The 20,860-nt window shown below is 38.2% G+C and overlaps 1 protein-coding gene across 8 annotated transcripts in view; it reads right to left on the minus strand.

Moving 5' to 3' along the window:
* Positions 1 to 20,860, minus strand: part of FMNL2 (formin like 2) — a 192,957-nt gene that overhangs the window by 117,979 nt on the left and 54,118 nt on the right. The gene's annotated exons all lie outside the window — the stretch shown is intronic.

The following is a 20,860-nucleotide window of genomic DNA, read 5'->3' on the forward strand; positions in this document are numbered from 1 at the left end:
TGGCTTTCTTCACAGAGACTCCAGCTCATGTTACATAGCAACCCATGCAATAAATTTCTGCAACTCAGCCTCTCTGGAGCCTACAGGCTAAGACACTTCCTCTTCCATTTTTTGCAGCAAATCTTATTGACACTGATTAGCGCCTGCTTACATAAAGTTGTCCAATTGCTCATGAAAGACAAGTCATTAACACACATAATCCTTTTCACAACTCGGGCATTTCATTAGCAACAGCTAATGAAACATATTCGCACACCATCAGGAAACTGCTATGGCAAGTCAGTTTCTACTTAGAAAACCACACTGTAGAAAAACGAAATGGGTAGTAAGAAAGGCAGGGAGGATGGCAATGGGAGATTTTATTGGATGATCAAACAATAATACTATGCTAAGTTCATGTTGTCAGGACACACTTTTTTTTTTTCCTTACAGATTTTTCAAAGCCAAAATTTGCTCCTCGGTACTCCTTTCTTTTTTTGTGTGACTTGAATACTGTAAGGAGAGATGTTGGACCTAGAGCAAACTGAAAAGGCTTTTTAAAAACTCCCTGAAATCAGCCTGTTACCTGGGGTCAAAATATAAAACACAATTCATAACAATGTTTGTTACATCTCCTTAGCCAAAGTGAGATTGAAGTGATAATGTTCATGGCAGAGAAAGAGAAGAGAGAGAGACCTTTGCCTAAATTCTAAGGAATGATTGGAGGTCCAGGTGGATATGACTACAGATACCAATAATTCAAACAGTAGGGTGGGTTGTGGGGTATTTTAACAGTTACTAAACAACCTGTGAACCTTTGAATCTGTAGGAAGTTAGCACCCACCCCTCTCCTAGAAAAATGAAATATCCTACGAAATATTTAAAAGGCAGAATATTTCCCCTAAAAAGAAAAGTAGAAACTCAGAGAGGCAGAAACTCAGCCCCTCCACCTCTGTTAATGGACCATCACTCTGGCCTAGGCCAGTCTATTTTACAAAACAAAGAACTCCAGGTAGAACTATAATAGGAATTGCCCAAAGCCCTTTCATTCAATCATCATCCAGCAAGGCTCAACCAAGCCTGGAACTCAGGAACAGCCTACAGAGTTGCCCCTGCATGGCCCCATACGAGTCTGACTTATTGGTTAATCAGAATACAAGCTCAAATTCAAATCCCAACAGAGGGCATAAATACAAGGGATTTTCAGCATCTCTTCCCTTTTCACACAGGAGCTCCAAGGAGTCCACCATTAAACCATCTTTCCAAATAGCCTCCATGTTTCCAGTGTCTTTTTCCCCACTTGGAACTGAATGAACCCAGAAGGATAATTCTTCCAACAATTCCTCACTTTAGAGATATTTCCTTAGCTAAACAGGAGCAAAAAAGCAGTGGGAGCAGCAGTGACTTCCGACTTCCTGCTGGCTTTCCCATTGACTTTCCTCATAGGAAGCTGTCACGGAGGATTGGAAATGATGCTCACAGGGCTTACCGCAGCAGGACGGTCACAACTTCACCAAATTTCAATCCCATGGGAGTCATAGGTTCTGGATTTTGGATGCATTTTATAAGTTAGTCCCTTTAGGGTACATTGATTCAAAAATGCCAGTGGCACCACTGCGCCCAGTTGTAGGTTAAAAACAACCTAACAGATACAGTACAAGAGTTTTAGTAATATATAGATAGTCTAGTATCAAGTTGCCTATCCCTGCCTTAAGATTTTCTAAGCAATTACTTATAGTCAGTTCAAAGTGAGCGCACATTAAACTATCCAGGTAATAAATAATTCTACGAAGATTCACATTCTACTGATTGCTTGTGAAATTTTGGGAAGATGGGTCGAGGAGAATGGAAGAAGTTAGAAACAAACCATACCATTTTCTTGGCAGAATTATAGAAGCATTTGCCATTAGCGATCAATATTTCTTGCTGTTGTTGTTCTTTATACTCCAAGTGGTTGGAATGTTTCCTTATATTAATACTCTGAAAATGATATCCCATGCTTTTCTTGGATTACATTAAATGGACTTTATTTCCTACGAACAGTTTCAGCAATGCAAAAATTGGTGGAAAATACAATATGCAAAAGTAATGGCATTGATTCAACACGCCACTTGTGCAATTCAAGAGGCAAGAGAAACCGGCATTAAAAATAAAATAAAAATCAACATGGAACTTTTTGTAGCTTTTCAATTTACACAGCACTGATCTGCAAACAATTGAGGAATGCACTCAAACACATACAAGAATCCCGAATAACTTTTAAGCTATCACAGCTGTGCTGTTTCATTTTCCTTTTTTGCTGAACAGTAATGTCATTTGGCAGCAATATTGTTTTTTTCTCTTCTCCTGCTCTAACCACACAAACATAAAAACCAAAACTGCCCAATTATTGACTCCTAATGATACTTCTGTTAATCAAACCAGGGCTTCCCATTATTTCCAGGAAACATCCCTTTATTGCTAAAAAGAGGTAGGCAGACAGGCAGGCAACAAAACTGTCCCCTCAAGTGTCATGTGGCCAAGCATCTGTTGCCTTCATTGTACACTTGTCAAATATTCCTCCCAAGTGGTTATTTTACCAGAGCTACAGGGCAACCACCAGCTGCTTTGGGAAGAGTGCAAATGCTGATAAGGATTCTTCAGCATACAGTTAAAATTTAGTTCGCTAGATTGTATTAAATTATATAATTTTTTAATGTTATATCCCAAATGGACCCCCAGTTTACATTTGCAAAGTCTTGAAGTAAACATCACTTGTTATGTGAATAGGAACATCCTTTTCCCTTTTAAACTGATGATCAGAATGCAGCAGTTGTGACCGAGGACAACCGCTGCATTTACGAGTGTCAATGCTTTCCTACAAAATCACTCCTGGATTCCACAAACAGGCACCATCAGTTCACAAAATACAGGTAGTCCTTGACTTATGGCCACAACTGAGTCCTACATTTCTGTTGTTAAGTGAGACATTTGTTGAGTTTTGCCCCATTTTATGACCTTTCTTGCCTCGGTTGTTAAGTGAATAACTGTAGTTGATAAACTAGTAACCCGGTTGTTAAGTGAATCAAGCTTCCCCATTGACGTTGCTTGTCAGAAGTTGGCAAAAGGGGATTGCATGACCTTAGGACATAGCAACAGTCATAAGTATGAATCAGCTGCCAAGCATCTCAATTTTGGTCACATGATCATGGGGAATGCTGCAAAGATCGTAACTGTGAAAAACGAGTCATAAGTCATTTTTTCAATGCAATTGTAACTTTGAACCATCACTAAATGAACTGTTGTAAGTCAAGGACTACCTGTACCAGTTTCTCTTCACAGTTGCACTGCGAGTTGATTCTTCTGCGGGGGGGCGGAGAGGTATTTGATATGCTGTGATGCTAATAAAGTTATACTTGTAGAGTATGATCTGTGACGGCTCTTTCACACTTTCAAGTCATCTCTTGAGAACTGGGCAATTACTGAAGTGACAAATCACTAACATGTGTGAAATAGTCACGACCTCACATGGAAAGACGTCAGGTCCATCCCAGATGAAATACAGATGAGTCATTATTTTCAATTTTACTCCCCCCGCAAAAAAAATACGATTATGTGTATGCATAACAATAAATAATAAATGAAATAAAATTCAATAATGTGTGACAAAAAAAAGAAAAAAGAAGATGTAACTTCAGAATCATCATCCTGTTTTCAGGGACACGTCTAATTTAAAATTCCTACTTCGGCAAGAAAATTATGAATCGCACTGATAAACATAAAATTATGTTTATGTTTAATTGTTTTGAAGAAAATTACAATATATACCTATTGTAATATTACACCTCAATAATAACTGTAATAAACAATGGTAAACCTTTTCCGTGTATGACTGTATGGGAAGATGTATAGTAATATATTTAATAAGTAAGTCAATGAGTTATTTTTCTCATATGTTCACACATGGTATTAATTTACAAATAAGCATTCATTCCTTTAAACAGATGTAAGACAGCTATAAAAAGTGCTCTCAGACTACTTGATTCCCTAGACATTAGAAAAAGGTTGACCCTGTTTCATTAAAATACATTTATCTTAATATTCAGGAAATTTATGGTTATATTATATGTTTGGCATCCCATCCCTGGAATTCAAGAATTTTGGGCACCATAAATCCTTAGCAGGCACAAGAGAATGCTGCACAACACCATCTTATTTTAAAGATATTGAGAAATTTAAGATGTATGAACTTTACTTTCATTTCATACATTATTTCATACATTACTTTCAAAAAGAGATTAGATGTTCATAGGACTCACATGCACACACACAAATAACCAGGCCGCAGTAAAATATTTGGGTTATCCAGCTTAAGCTGGTTACTACCTCACATTGTAAGATTGCCTCGCATGACTGTGCCAGGATAAATGAATGGAACAGGAATTAGATATATCATGCTAAACAACTAAGAGGAAGAACAAATTAAATAAATGAACAGGATTAATAACAAAAAAAATTATGGCAACAGCTGCTCTTCTGAGTTATTCTAGGACATTTCCCCCTGCCCCCCAACACACACACACACACACACACACACACACACACTGTTGTGGCACCCCAAAGATTAACTAAGATTTTGTGGAAGCTTTATAGAGATTATTTCATCTAACGCAAGTCTATTTCACTTCATTTCAAACTTCTTTTAAAAGTTCTGATCTACAAGAACATGCGTAAAATGCTTGTTGGCCACGTACTACCCACTGGAGCTAGCCACAAAACCTTTTTACCTCTCTGGGTGCTTTTGCGATGAAATACTACCTTTGACCATTGTTATATAATTTGACTGGGATCCAGATGAAAATACAGTGAAAATACTTTACATTGTTTTGCAGCAAGTCGAGTCCAGCAAATATTAAGTTGCAATGGAATGTATTTAAAAGGGGGTTTGTATTCAGTGGCAGCACCACTGCACTTCGAACTGGTAGAATATTGTGTCATGGGCTATGGAGCAATCTTCTCTGGGAATTTTGCTGAAACTCTTTCCTTATCATTGTTAAAGATCAAGCAGAGAGTTTTTTGGCAGACAGAGTTCAGGCACAGGAAATCCCTTCTCAGTACAGTGGGCTAAGCAAGATTATCCTTTTTTATGGACTGTCCAATTTTGTGACTACTTTAATTTATTCAGGGTTTAAAATAAACAGCCACAGGGATGAGTCTGGAGATAGAAAGTCCAAATTCAAAGTTCCTTTGAGCCAGTAAGCATATGGGGTGGTCTTTGGCAAGGATACATTTCAAGAGAGGGTGTTGTTCTCATTTGAAAGAGAAGAAAACAAAGGGAAGAGGGGTAATAATGTCCCCTTGCTGCTATGAGTGAACAAAAGTAGACCTTTCACTATACAACCTAACCATGCAGAGATAGGCCCTTCCTTAGTAGCAGCTTCTTGCTTCTTCTCACCATTTCCAAGAAATAGCACAGACAAAATAAGATGTATAGTTGCCATAAAGAAAGAAGGGTACAAAAAAACCCCATATTCTTATATACCAACTATCTTAGAACAGGGGTCTCCAACTTGGCAACTTTAAGACTTGTGAGCGTCAACTCCCAGTTTTTGGAAGCTGAAGTCCACAAGCATTAAAGTTGCCAAGTTTGGAAACCCCTTGCTTTAGAACAAGGGTCTTCAAACTTGGCAAGTTTAAGACTTGTGGACTTCAACTCCCAAAATTACTGAGCTAACATGACTGGAGGAGGAATTCTGGGAGTTGAAGTCCACAAGTCTTAAAGCTGTCAACTTTGAAGACCCCTGCTTTAGAATAACGATTATCTGTCTTTCCCAGCAGAGATAAGGAGGTGGTAGTTGAGATAGGCAGAAGAGAGGTGAAGATAAGAATGTCAGAGGGAGGGAGAGAGAGAGAGAGACAGAGACAGAGAGAGGTGCAGAGAGACCTACATACTTTAAATCGTTGCTTCAACCCTACAACAACATATACTGTTGGGAAACTCTGATTCTTGTTTTAAAAAATGGATGCTAAATCATATAGTATCTTCCACATCAAGGATTATCTTCTAAGTAATCATGTTGAACCTTGCCTAGCAACTTTATTCACAAGTAATGACTACAAAGTAAGATGCCAAGTGCTCGTTCATAAAACATAAAACCCCACCCAGATACACAGACATATCAGCAACCACTACATAGGATTTCAGTCTGGCTCCTACAGAGGCCTGCCGTTTCCATGACTTTCTTCCCAAACCAAAAGAGAGTTAGTAATAATAGCTGTGATGTGATGTCTCAAGTCTTGACTGAATCATCCAACAGCAGATCAGAAAGGGAGGAGAAAATACAGATACTTCCATGGGCAAGGCCTGACTGCAGAATGAACATACAGATTTCAGAAAGCAGAAGATACATCAGCTCACAGCCTCATTGGTTTGTACTCCATGATGAAAGGCACCGCCTGGTATGACTCTTCTTTTACAACTTCAGGGCATTCCTGGAATGGTATTTCAACTTTATCAATGATTACTCAGCAGCAGAGTAGTCAACCTGTCTGGTCCATAAGTATAAAAAACATACCACTAGAGAAAGCTCAAGTATTCTTACAACATTTCCCTATTTCAAGGTCCTAAATGCAAATTAGTAGAGGTTGTTCTACTTTACTTTTCGCAAGCAGGTACAAGTGATCTTTGACTTAACAACCATTCATTTAGCAACTGTCTGAAGTTAGAAGAGTGCTGAAAAGTGACTTATGGCTATTTTTTAACACCTATAGCAGCAGTGATCAAAATTTGGATGCTTCACAACTGGCGTGTATTAATCATGACTTCAATGTCCTGGGGCACGTGGTCATCTTTTGTGACCCTCTGACAAGCAAATTCATTGGATTAGCCAGATTCACTTGACATGTTACTAAACTTAATAACTGTAAAATTCACTTAACAAATGTCACAAGGTCATAATATGAGGCAAATTTCACTTAATAGCGGTCTCGCTTAGCATTGGAAATTTAGGGTTCAATTGTGGTTGTAATTTGAGGACTATCTGTATATTATATATTTCTATGCAGCCCAAGACAATTCCTCTTCACTCAATGCAGTCCAGGCAGGCCAAAAGATTGGACGACCATGATATAAATCTTACTTTAAAAATGACAAATATGTGGCATTTAAATAAGGAAACTCTGAATTTATGTCTGCTAAATTAAATACAGTTAACAATTAAATAAATTAATTCTATTCTCAATTTCTCATTGCAATAGTCAATGCCAGGTTCATCTACCGGAGCCCATGCTATGTCCTACCAATCAGAACCAAGCCCTAACATCCATTGCAGTTCCCAGTTTTGTGCCTAATTAAATATGTGTAGGTCCTATTCTGATTACAGCCACACTACATCTAAATCACTTTGGATAAATCCATACTTCTATACTCTTCTATTCATCCAACTGTTACTAACCAAAGCAACATGCAGATATAACATGTCATGTGAAAGATGGAGGTTCAGATTCTGGAACTGGAAATACAGAATGTGGACTGTCATTCTGATTACATCATTTCCATCCCTTACACAACCCCCAGCCCGCCAATGAATCAAGCAAAACCAGAAAAAGAGGGAAAATATAAAGAAGAAAACAAAAGCGTGCAGAAGCTTATGAACATTAGTCAATAGTCCCATGATCATTGCCTGGCATGGTTTATTATACTTATAGGAGCAACTTCCCTGTATCTGGTAAATTGCATTTTCTAGGATTTTCTAATCTAGCATTAGCACTTTCCAGACAGAGTAATAATTAATAAGCTCTGAGTGAAGAAAACCTCTATGTCTCTTAAAATAAACTTCAATTGATGTTACTCACTGGGCACATTTAGTTTGGAAGCTCCAAGACCATCTGACCTTGCATATAAAATCTGGGCATGAATGTGACCTCCAAGGATAAAATTGAACCTTTGCAGAAGGAACTTTTAATTATTATTTTATAGTCCTCATTTCTCATTAGCTTTCCATTCTGTCAAAATGGGGTCGTTTTATTGTTTGGATTTCCAATAAATACTAATGAAAATTACGAGATGCCTGCTTTTAAAATGGGGTAAAAATAGAATATTTTAGTACCAGTGGGAACTCTTCCACTTTGCTAATTTCCCTCTGCAGGGGTGCATTGAGAAGCTAGCCATAAAATGCCTGTCTTTACAATCTGATCAAAAAAAAAAAAAAAAAAAGAGTGGGGAGGGAGAAGGAGCCCAATATTTCCACAGACTTAATTGGCTGAGAGAGAGAGTGGAGAAAAGGCTGAAAGCAAAGTCGTTTTTGTGGAAATAGGACCTGATCTCAATTGAATGTAACCCCAATTAAACTATTCCTCAAGTAAAATAGCCTGTGTTAGAAGATCCAGTTTAATGTTTTGGAAAATTCCCAAGTTACACTGATTGATCAAAGGAAACTTTTCCCACTTCTCACCTGGAGACTTCTTGGATTGGTCTTTAATTATTAAATATATCTCCCACTTTTATGTTGTACACTTCAAGGCATTTTGCATAATGCTCCCTCCTCCGATGTTCCTCTCATCAAGATTCTTGTGGGAGTCTTGAGCTGAGAAAAAATATCTGCCCCTAAGTCACCCAACCAAATGTCTAAGAACAGACCAGAACTCACAATCTTCTGGTTTTTTTTTTTTATCTAACACCCCAACCACAATCTTACAAAGGATTGCAAGGGAGTCATGCAAACACAACCACCCAGCAACTACTTCCAAACTCTGAGGCCCACCCTGCAATAATTGAGAAATTTCCTACTATTTTTTTTTCTTGGCGTGAGTTTAGAAGAAGAGATGAAGTTTACCGAAGAGTAGCAACAACACAAAATCAAATGAGCAAAAGATGAGGGGATAATATGTCTGTTTTTAAAAAGAGAACTTAGATGCTTTCACTGAGGTTTCTTGATTCTGGTGTGTATGTATGGAACTACAAAGTTATTTTTCCTCCTGGTTGAAGATAACAGAACTTGCTATCCAATAAATCTAGAAAGTACTAAATTGGAAGGGTTGCACACTCCCAGTTTGTCACCTGTCATGTATTGGCTGACAGTGAGTCTATGCTCCAACACATCTGGAGACATCAGATTAGAAGAGCCTAAATAGAAGCATCCTCAATTGTGGTTTTGATGTGGAGACTGTCAACAGGAAGAATCTGGAAATGATTAGGCAAAGTTCTTTATAAAAAAAGAACAGATACGGTCCTTTTCTTTTCCAGTTTCTGTTATTTCCTATCCCAAATCCCTTTTCATTTTGTTGTGATTCACTTTTAAAAAATTAAACGGCATTCATTCTCTACATTTTGGCAAGAGACAACATATTGTGTTGTAAAATTATTTCCCTGATATATATGGTACATTTATTGTCATACTGGAAGACAAAATGGAAAGAAAAATGTACTGAATATAAAGTGTTCTGTTTAACAGGAATAATAACTGCAAATTAAGTGTGCTGTAATAAACACCATAAATACATTTTTTAAAACAAAGTTTAGTTTGCCAGTATAATATGAGAAGCCATATGCATGCATGCGCAATTCCCCCCTCATGTGCCACATCTCTGCACATGCACATGCAATTCCTCCTCATGCGACGTGTCTGCACACGCGTGCGCGATCTTCTCACACGCTGTCTGTCTCTGCATCTCCGTGCATGCGTATGCATCTCCCACGCACCCCCCCGTCTCCTGTGCATGCACGTCAGATACCCGACAATCAGCTGTTGGGAGGCAGCATGCGCATGCGCAGTGGGGCTCTTCCAGATGACCTCTCGCATGCTGGGGGAAATGGCTCTGTGTTCCGGTCTTCCGGCATGCATGCCATAGTTTCGCCAACATGGACTTATATACTGCTTCATAGAACTTTACAGCCCTCTCTAAGTGGTTTACAGAGTCAGCCTATTGTCCCCAACAATCTGAGTCCTCATTTTACCCAACCTCAGAAGGATGGAAGGCTGAGTCAACCTTGAGCTGTTGAGAATCGAACTGCCGAACTGCTGGCAGCCAGCAGTCAGCAGAAGTAGCCTGCAGTATGGCATTCTAACCACTGCGCCAGCACAGCTCTTGGTGTTATGCTCACCAGCTTGAGCTGTTTATGAAAATAATAAAGGCAATGTTAATAATTAATGAAATAAATTTAATATAAACACAATGCACAGAATAATTCTGCCCCACATGGACATCCATCTTGGAAACCGATTTGGCAGGATAGAGAGAAGAAAGGAAAATTAAGAGAAAGCTCATCCAGGAAGAAATAATTGCTACAAAGTTAAAGTCAGAGGAATAAAAGGCATTTTGAAAGGGCATGGTTAATAGACACATGTCAAGTCTAAATGCTGTTAATCTTGAACCAGGCCTAGATGTATAATTGGAGGGGTGACAGAAAGAAGCAGAATGTTCCAACTTCAGGCATTTTACATTTGCTTCAGTATAAGGAGGTACAATAGGAGCAATCTTAATCTGTATAGCTCCAGTGTTAGAACAAGGAAGAAATAATTTCCAATGATCTATGAAGTCAGGATTTGGCACCACTCCCAAGTGTGTGGAAAATGTTAGGCTATGGGGGGAAACTAAAGCAAATGACCATGACAAGATGATTCTCAATACCACTCCAAAAAAGAGATAGACTCCATATTCATAAAACAACAGTCCATAAAGCCTCTGATATATTATCTTTGCATATAGAATAAAAGCCAAGTAGATCTTCATAATTTATACAGGCCACTGCTGCAAGAGACCTCAGGCACTCTGGAAATTACTTGATGCAGCTATCAAAGAAACTTTAAATTGTGGCTCATGAAACTTTTTTCCCCCCCCCCCCCGTTTTTTTGGGGGGGGGGAGCTCAGGAGCTCTTTGAGTTAAGCATCAACGGCAGAAGAAAAAAGTTGCATTAAGCCTCAAAGGGATTTAAAATACTTGGGAAAGTTTAAATGCTGCCCCAACTACCCAACACCCCCCAACCAAAAAAAAAAACCCCAAACCCCACCAGGTCACCTATAGCCAGCTACCAAACAGTTGGCCTGTCCTGGTTTAAAATGATGCAGGGAAACCTTCAACACACCATGAAGGACACAAACCTGAGAGCAGAGGCTCTAAACAACAAGTTTCCGATTAGAGTCCCTCTGGGTCATGATGTGCCCTTAAGCTTTCTGCTGATAAGTGAAGAAGTAGCGGAAGGGGAGAAATTAGCACCTCCATACCTCGTATCATCCCTTTCTTACATGCCTGACAATCCCATTTAGCACCTTCTAACCGTATACATTTTCAACACCAGATAAGGAGACTTGCTGTCAACAACTAGTATCTGCTAAACCTCACCGTCCAGCTGTAAATGGAAAGCTTGTTAATTATGTAAGATCAAGGGTATGCTGGAGTAAAGCAGGCATCTAGAGACAAAGTTGGAGATGGCAGGGAGCCCTCCTTAGATACCACAAGAATCTGCCTTTTTCTTTACATGAAGTCTTATAGTGTAGCATTCAGCAGGATTGGCCACTTCTGCTCAACTACACAAACAACAAGGCTAATCACTACTCTGGCAAAGGCAACACCTGAGACCAAGCGTTCAATGGATCAATATAAGGGAAAACTGTGACTGGAGGGTAGCTAGGAGAACTTCACAAACTTTCCATAATTCACTATGAGCCATCATTATATATTTCTTTAAACAGTTTTCTATCCGGGTTCAGGATGACTTCCAAGGCAAAGAGATTACTGCATTGTTAATCATTCAAGAATGGGTTGACTGCATCATCCAACTTAACAGAAACAACCCCAATATAATTAGCCTTTGTTTTTAAGGTTGTTAGAATATACTTTTTCCAGACACTGCTCTTTAATTAATATGATACAGACGCTATAGAACAGATAGATCTCATGTATTCTTCATTACTGTTCATTGCACCTCAACTGGATTTCCACTCATCCAATTTTCTCCACTAATTATTGCTTGCTTTTCAGCCTCTCAGGGATTTCCCATCTTTAATCTGAAGACCTATTTTGCACTTTTGGCATTTCCTCCTGCTTTAAAGAAGAGCAGTAGTAGAGCATATGCCTTATATGCAAAAAAAAATTTCCCTAGGTTGTATTCTTCAGTTTCTCCAGACATAACAAAGCCTGAAACACTGGAAAGCTTCCATCAGTCATTATGCACTGTACGAACATGTTATTTATTTAAATCTAGTTTATTAAAACAAACTATGAGTAAAAGTTTACTAATCAAACCACTATTGCCTGAGTTTGCACATTGCTATAAACCATGGACAATGCTGAAACAAATAAGCAAAGATCTGATTTAGTATAAGATAATAAAGTATATATACTTTAGTATATATATATTAAAAAAACCTCTCGTCTTTTTACAAAGTAAATATTCTCTCGACATAAATTAAACTACCAATGACTACTAATGCTTTTTCAACTTACCAAACTCACCTACAGTCCTGCAATTTCCTGGTTTCTTATCTGAGTACTAACCAGATCCCTCTCTGATGTGATTTTTGAAATCAGCTACAATAAGCTGTGTGTTTGCCATCTGCTAAGTTCTCTCCTCTTTTACTCCTGGCTTTTTTCAAGGGCAGAAAATTATAGGCTGAGATAACACTTGATGGTAGAAACATACATATGAGATTCCAGTTGCTTCTCCCAAATGTCGAAAGTTGCTTAAATTTATTTCTGTTTAAGTTCAAGTACAGGTAGTCTTTAACTTACGACCACAGTTGGGACCAGAATTTATGCTGCTAAGCAAGGCAGTAAATTGCACCTGGTTTTATACCTTTTTTTGCCACAGTTAAGCAAATCATTCCAATCCTTGTCTATTGACTTTGCTTGTCAGAAGCTGGCTGGGAAGGGTCACAAACAATGATTACGTGACCCTGGAATGCTGCAACCATTGTAAATGCATGCCACTTGCCAAGCGCCCAAATTTTAATCATATGACTGGGGAAGTGCTGAAACGGTCATACATGTGAGGACCAGTGGTAAGTTACTTTTTTCAGCGCCACTGTAACTTTGGAACGGTTATTAAACTAAGGGTTGCAAGTCGAGGACTGTATGATCACTGAAACTACCTCTGTCATTATTGATAAGCTGAGCATACTGTACAACTTTATAGAAAAATACAGAATTACCCTACAGGTAGCCCTCAACCTGCAACAATTGAGCCCAAACTTTATGACGTTAAGTGGGACATTTGTTAAGTTAGTTTTGTCCCATTTTATGACCTTTCTCACCACCTTTGTTAAATGAATCACTGCATTTCTTTAATCGTTAACACGGTTGTTAAATGAATCTGGCTTCCCCGCTGACTCTGCTTGTCAGAAGGTCACAAAAGGGGAAATGGTCATAAGTCACTTATTTCAATGCCGTTGTAACCAGTGGTGGGATACAATTTTCTTTTACTAATGGTTCTGTGGGCGTGGCTTGGTGGGTGTGGCAGAGGAAGGATACTGCAAAATCTACATTCCCTTCCCACTCCAGGAGAAGGATACGGTAAAATACCCATTCCCTCCCCACCCACTAACCTGATTTCCAGCTCCGTTCTCCTGTGCAGGGCAACAAAAGAAGACCCAGCTGGGAGGCAGAGAATAGATGGGGGCAGGGCTAGTCAGAGGTGGTATTCCAAACTACTCAAAATTTCCGCTAATGGTTCTACAGAACTGGTCAGAACCTGCTGAATACCACCTCTGGTTGTAACTTCAAACAGTCACTGAAATGAACTGTTATAAGTCAAGGACTGTCTGTATTCCATTCAGAAATTAGCTCTGTGAATTTTCCAGACTCCAGAGAAGCTTTCTATAACAAATTCAGTGAGCCAAGGAACATTTATTCTGTCTCACAAAGACACCAGGAATGAGAAACAAAAACATGATGAGCTGTTGCACCCATACAGATCTGAAATTTGGCTGTAGCTAAGTATGAAGCCAATAATTATTACATTACTCCCATTGTGCCTCCATATCGCCGGGGATGGCATTTCCTTTACTAAACAGCCTACCCAACAGAAGGAACAGCAGAAACCTATAAAAAAGTACAATAGTATTTCATAGTTCAGAAGAGCTATAAATGTCTTGAGGAAAATATATCAAACAAACCCTAGTCTCATTGAGAATCTTAATCAGTGTTTTTAATTTTAGATGAAGAACTAACACTATAAGTATTAAACATATAGTAAGATCAAAGTAAGAATAGTAAAGGAAAATTCATAGCAAGGAAACCAGAACTCCTACCACTTAAGATTTAACTAAATGATTTTCAAAAGTTATGTGCATGTTCTGTTTTTCCTCCAATAGTCTACATTTTATCCTCATCCTTCCTTCCTATCAATCTATTTTTAATTATCTATAATTCCTGTGAGTTTCCATGTCCACATGAGTCTGCCTGTAGTTCTTTAACTCTTTCAACTCCTTCTTTCTTTTCCTTGTTATTCTCTTTCCTCCCACCAAATGTTTTTAAAAATGCTCAATTTAATAAATGAGTATAGCTTGTCATAGAAGAGAAAATGATTGTTGCAGCAAGAAACCTTGCATTTTCCTATGTACCGTAACTTTAGTAAAAAAACAAAACAGGCTGAATAAGCATTTCATAATTGAAAATGAACAAATTTAAAAAGGAAAAAAAAAGCTACTGTAGTCCTTCAGTATTTCTTATCGTCCTTTTGACCCTCAGTCAAGTAATACAAAAAGAAGAGGTTGGCATCTGCATACTTACAGGCACCAGGTCCACCCTTTTAAAGGGCCTTTATGACCCCCAAAACTGCTCTGTTGTTATAATCTTCAGGAATGCGGCAGTCTTCTGACATTTATGACTGGGGTAAAGCCACATTACATCAGAAGAGGACGCCAAGCTGCTCCAGCAGTAACAAGTCAGCTAGAACCGATTTAAGAATGTTATCTTAGAAATAGATATTGAGCTGTTTTGGGAAAAAGTAATACTGTTTTTTGGGGATTCCCCAGCCCCAACTGCAATGCCATCCATCATGCTGGGTCTTCATGGCACATTCCAGACTTGTCAACCTGATTAGTTCATGTATGAAAAGCCTTTAAAAGGTGAAAAAAGACACACAAATGTGTGTTCCTCAGTGTTGATTCCTGGCAATGGCTTGGACAAGTCCCTACAGTTTTCTTGGCAAGATTTTCAGAAGTAGTTTTGCCTTGCCAGCTTCCTAGGGCTGAAAGAGACTGCCTGGCCCTTGGTCACTCTACAGGTTTTGTGCCGAAGGCAGGACTATAGTTTTCCCCATCTCCCAGTTCTAGTTCAGTACCTTAACTAACTATGAATTGATTCTCACCAAAATGCTTCACTGTGGCTTGAAAGTATGTCTCTTTTTCATATCATGAATCTTCTGGTAAACAGCATCCTTTCAAAGAAGCAGACTCTAGGCTTCCTATCCAAGTTAATTTAGGTCAGGATTAAAAGCTTTGTATTTCTGTGGAGATTTACTCTTCTGATGCCAAAATTCAGTACATTTGACATTTTTATTAAAAAATCAGCATGCCTGAAACACCTATCTAAAATTACATGCCAATCTACTGTAGGGCTTAGGATATACGTTTCTGCCACTGTGCTTTTTTCCTTGAGTACCAACTGGGCAACAAAAATCCCATTTGATGGCATAACATGTCCTAGAAGTTCAATAGCTGGCAACTCAAGAGAGGGATGGTAAATTCCACTCCCCACTACAGAGACCTCTTAGAATTCAGCATCAGCTGAAGAATTATACATTTACTAAGACTTTTAGTTGAACTAACGTTGCTACCACATTTAATGGGTTATTGCTGTCCTTTACAAAGCTGCTGTGCTGTTTATTCATTTATTTGCAGAATTTATAGGCTGCTCCAATCAGTCCAATTTGAAGTAACTGTAACTTCTGCCATTACCCTCGGTGTATTGACTTATATTGTTGCACGGGGATTGCTTTTTCAAAAAAGCCAACTAAATCCCATCTGGATGAAGCAGGCAGCCTGAATGAATTAGTGAAATTATCATGTTCCCACCACCCATGGAATGAGGTAAATTTTACAATATTACTATAATCAATGGAAAAGAAGATGTATTAAAAGATGTATTTAATACAGCCGTGAGATCCTTTCACTGGTTGGTTTTTGTAAGTTTATCAGTTAGTGCTCTAGCACTGTTGATGCAAATTGGCCAACCGAATGGCAGTTATCCACTTTTTAGTCAGAATAATATACATGGTAAGTTAAAGATGACTAATTCACTTCTATTCAGAAATGCTATGTCAATTTTTAATTCAGAGTGGGTATTCCGATTTTCTAAACAGATCCATAAGATCCTATGATCGATCGTAAGCCACCTAGAATTACAAAAGCCCACATATTAATCTATGTAAACAAATGAGTAATAAGATTTTTTCCCCTAAGGAAAGCCTCTTCAGATGAAATTAAAACACAAAGCATTGGGGAGAACAAGTTAACAACATCCACTATTTACTCCTTCAAACACCAGTTGTTTGAAGAGGAAATGCAGAGATATAGGCAGGAAACAATTCCCTCTGCATCCAGAGAGTATCAGCAATCAATCTAAAACAACTGGGACTAAAGAACATGGAGGCGTAAGAGCACCGGCATCCACAGTACAGGAATGGAACAAAAGATAGATAAAATCTTACTGATCCAATGACAGCTGCAACCAGATGACTTTTGAATACTATTCAAAAAAGAATAAGGTAAGGTCCAGCCAGTTTAAAAGCAAGCATGGGTTGGGTTGTTCCTTCTGATTAAAAGCATGCAGAGAAAAACAACTCCCTGAAATTTAAAAGATCTTGGATTCCTTTTTCTCAGCTAACCAGTCTCTAATTATCCTCCTGAGGAGAAAATTATGTCTCTAAATTTTTTTTGCAAGATTTCCATTTTTTAACATCAACTGAAATGCTCAATGCCATGCAATACAGCTTGCTAATTAAAGCAGAAGATGGTTACTCTTAATTTGGTGAGTTTGCCACAGATACCTACCAAATCAGTTCTTTAGTGATAGTCCAAAAGACTTTTTCACCACCTCAATTTATGCACTTCAACAGCTAAGGTACTGTTTTATCACTGTTGTTTATGTGCTTGGAACAGCAAAACAGGAGACAGGAAAAGCTGGAGTCTAAAATGACCCTGAAAATATTTTGTTATTTCAGTTTTGTTTGTACTGCACATCCCTAACATAATGTGGTCAGTTTGGCTAGAGATACTCTTGAATGATTAGCGTAGCAGACAATTTATTATCCTGATGACTACACATGGGCCTAAATTACAACAAAACCAGAAAGCCATGGAATCATGGAGTCAAGTGCCAAGGACATAAACAAGCAGCATGGGTATCAAGGGATGCAGCATCTGGGTTCAGACATCAAATTCAACAAGAAGTCTTCAAAACCACTTTGTGTGTCAAGAATTTGCCCAGGAAATTAAGCCTAGATGTACAGGTTATCTTGCTACTGCATTGCCAGAGACTACTAATGTACAGGCTTACCCGATGGTAATTCCCAAATGAACTTCCAAATGAAAAAAATTAAGCAGGATCAGATCTGCTTAGTGTCAAAATGGCACTAAGCCACCAGCATATTTAAGAACTGGAGGCTAGATGGGAAATCTTAAAACAAAACAAAACAAAACATAAAAAGATTACATTAAAACTGGCCCAACAGATAACACAGATGTATTGTGTCAAGGAGACCTGACTTCACTAACTATATTTCTAGGCTGAATTTCAAATATGTCATTTTTAAGGGGGAGGGAGGCAAACGTAAGAATTATGTGATAGGAATTCAGCATTAAAGAGCACTTTTTTTACTTGACCTAGGAGTCCTTCAAACAGTGGTTTTGCCCACCTGGAACTGTTTTTGTACATCTTGCCAAATCTTGAGTTTCCAAGAGGGAACATAACAATTGAGGTCACCTGACTTTCAGCCATAGCTTTTTAGGTAATAGGTATGTTTTATCCCAGAAAGAGGTATCTGGCAGAGAGCCAGTCTGATGTAGTAGTGAAGGGCCTTAAGACCAAAGAAACCCAGATTCAACAATGCCATGTTTTGGGGCCAATTACACTCTCCTCACATGGTTGTTGTGTGGGTAAAAATACTAGTATGCCACCTGGATCTCCTGGAAAAAGGTAAGATATAAATCTAACAATTAAATAATAGATTCAAAACAAATACATCATCACACAGAATTGTTATGAACCCCACATGAATAAGATATTACATAATCTCCTTGAGATACATCAGCTCATGCTGCCCCCAAAATTTGGAGTCAAAATGAACTGTACAAATAAAGTCAAACACTTTACAACATAACTATCAAATACTCCTCTTACAAGTACAGTCTGTAAATCTAAAACTACTTGAGAGGTGTTCTCTATATTGAAAATTTATGTTAGCATTACTGACTGAAATATCTAATCTAACTTACTTAAAATTCCATGTTGCATACAAGTATTTGGATCACAACGCCCACCTATATAATCGTATGGATGGCAGAGAACAAACTAAGGAAGTTATTTTTCATAGGTTTAGGTTGATAATGTCAGCATGGTTTCAATATGGACACTGTCCAGATTCTTTTTTTTTTCAACTCCGCACATTGTAGGCATTGCTAACAAAAATCAGACACCGCTTATGTCCTTATGCATACTTTGCTAACAGATTTGTATCCATTGTATGATGACTGGAAGATCAGTTTTAAATGGTTACATCAGCTTAGACTTTCCAAAGGCTAAGTTGCAAAGCTGACTGTGAAAGCATCTGCCAGTCATTCACGGTGACTGATTATGAAAGCATCTCAAAGCATAAAGGTCTGTGATTTCAGGAAGATGAAACAAAAGGTGGTGATTACATAGTATACGGTTCGTTAAAGTACTATCACAAAAAAGGGGGAAATCAGTTTATTCACCTGCAACTAAATCATTGTCCTAGTCTATCATTAAAGACAGTTACAGTTAATACGGGCTACTTCCAGACCACCGGTTTCCAAAGCTGTCGATCCTTAGACTTATTCCATCTTGTCCTTCAAACCAGATTTCTGCAGTCTGTTAAAAATGGGGAAGAAACCGTGTGGAAAAGATGAGAGAAAGGGCTCCAAAATAACACACACACACACACACACACACACACACACACACACACACAAACACACATTCTACAATCCCTCGGTCATAGAAGCTCTCAAGCTGACTATGGGCCAATTGTTCTCAATCTACCTTATGGGTTTCTTGATGGGGAGGGTATAGATATAGAAGGAGAGAGCGCTCAATAGACGGTTTCAGTTTCTCAACAAAAAGGTTGCTATAAATCTAAGAAATAAACATAGTCTCAGGGCCGCAAACAAATTCTGCACATGAAGTGAGATTTTATGGAAAACCTTTGGTCAATTTGAAAGATTCTGAACTAAAGCAAATTGTCTCCAAATTATTTTAGCCCTTCTGAATTCAGGACAACTCTGCTGGGCCACAGCAAGCAAGAAGCAGAAAAGATGATGAAAGTTTTATGCATGCTTAGCTATGGAGAAACTCTTACGTTAAACTATGCCAGTCAACTTTTTACTAAGCTAGGACATTTTAAAACCACAGCCTGTTGAATATGCCATAGAGACTTGTTTACACACCACCACCACAACAACAACCAGGGAATAGTTAAACCCATCATGCTAAACACAAAACAAAACATCTTTGTTGATATGTGAATCATATCAGGTTATCAGAAAGCACAGTTCTAGCTTAAACTTTGCTTCAACATCCTAGCTTTTGGCATAAAGAAGTATTTTCATATCTAGGAGAATTAATCATTTCAATAACTTGAATTATAGGTAGTCCTTACAAACACAATTTTCCACTGGTAAGGAAGACAATTGTTAAGTGAGTTTGAGCCATTTTATGACCTTTCTTGCTATAGCTGTTAAGTGAATCATTGCAGTTGTTAAATTAGGTACACATGACCGCAGGACACAGCAATCATCATAAATACATGCCAATTGTCAAGCATCCGAATTTTGATCATATGACCATGGGAACGCTTCAACGGTCTAAAGTGTGAAAAACGGTTGTAAGTTACTTTTTCAGTGCCAATGTAACTTTGAACAGTCACTAAACAAATGGTTGAAAGTTAAGGACTACCTACAATTCAACACAGGCACAGATGGAAGTAGACTCCTAGGCCACCAGCCAAACTTCCTGCATCTAGACTGAGTATCTGCACTTAGGGATACATCAGTCTAACCCCCAATCCTAAATGTTTACTCTGTGGCTAAAGATTTGCAAAGTCAAGGAAAAACTACAGTATCTGTTTCAGGACTCAGAATACCACAGCAGTAACTTGGCATACTGGAGCAATCCATTAGATACCCAATAAAAAAGAATAAGACGCATCTTTCAGAATCTCATTTTGGCACTGAAACCAAATCTTTGAAATAGGTTTGATTTTCTTAAAATCTCAGCAAAGACTTCCAGTCAATAATTGTGCTTACAGTGAGGAATGTAACTCAGCAAAAGCGGGAAACTGTCACTGATGCATGTTTTAATTTACACAGTACTCACAACAAGAATGAAGAGTTCAAGAAGAAATGGTAAAATTTTTACATTGAGTTGTGTAAAAATGCATTCTTAAAAGAAAGATGCAAGATAATTTGTTTCATCCAAAAAAAAGGGTCTGTTTTAACAAATTTGAACAGCTTATGATCAAAGGCAATACAAATGAAAATTGTGGGTCTATTAGACATTATGTTAAGCTATGGCATGTTTAACACTGGTTTAATGAAAGAATGCCAATTGACTAATTTCACCCAACATACTAAACAATAAACCATCATTTAGAAAGTATAGTTGCAAGGTTTTCAATCATGCCAAACCAAAATCTTATAATTATGACAAGTTATGATGAATGAA

This window comes from Notechis scutatus, chromosome 1 (genome assembly GCF_049901735.1).
Source record: "Notechis scutatus isolate UNSWTSFEM ecotype Mainland chromosome 1, rNotScu1.2, whole genome shotgun sequence".
Taxonomy (NCBI): Eukaryota; Metazoa; Chordata; class Lepidosauria; order Squamata; family Elapidae; genus Notechis; species Notechis scutatus.